The sequence below is a fragment of the Corapipo altera genome, unplaced genomic scaffold (genome assembly GCF_003945725.1).
Source record: "Corapipo altera isolate COAL_440 unplaced genomic scaffold, ASM394572v1 0, whole genome shotgun sequence".
Taxonomy (NCBI): domain Eukaryota; kingdom Metazoa; phylum Chordata; class Aves; order Passeriformes; family Pipridae; genus Corapipo; species Corapipo altera.
In genome coordinates, this window is record NW_020884872.1 from 56028096 (window position 1) to 56028590 (window position 495).

A 495-nucleotide genomic window follows, 5' to 3' on the forward strand; every position below is an offset into this window, starting at 1 on the left:
GGCGGGGTGCGCGGCTATGGGGGGAGATGGGGGGAGACGGGGGGGGGTGGGGGGGGGCAAAGGGGGTCACGCTGCAACCTGAGCGCTGCGGGAGCCGCGGGGGTCCTTAGAGGCGCAGGGGGACGGCGGGGGGGACAATGTGGGGGAGGCGCTGTTCATATTTTCCTCAGGTCCTCTTGGCGCACATCCCCCTCCCCCCGCCGGGCTTCCTTTCCCTACCTTCCCAAAACCCTTTCCCTACCTTCCCAAAACCCGCTGTCGTCTCCCCCCCCCTCCCCCGCTATCCACCACCCCCCGTATCCCCACCAGCGCCTTTACCTTGACAAGTTCGCGGGGCCGGCGGAGGTCTCGCTCCCCCTCTCTATCTTTCTCTTTCTCTCTCTCTCTCTCTCTCTCGCTCTCCCACACACATCTCTAACGCGCCACCTCTCCCCCGCGGGCCCGGGCTACGGGTGACATTTCTCTCCCTCTCTCCCTCCTTCCCTGCTCCCCCCC

At 67.1% G+C, this 495-nt stretch overlaps 1 long non-coding RNA gene across 1 annotated transcript in view; it reads left to right on the top strand.

Moving 5' to 3' along the window:
• LOC113949669 overlaps positions 1 to 495 on the top strand; it is a 54724-nt gene that overhangs the window by 26065 nt on the left and 28164 nt on the right. The window lies entirely within an intron of this gene.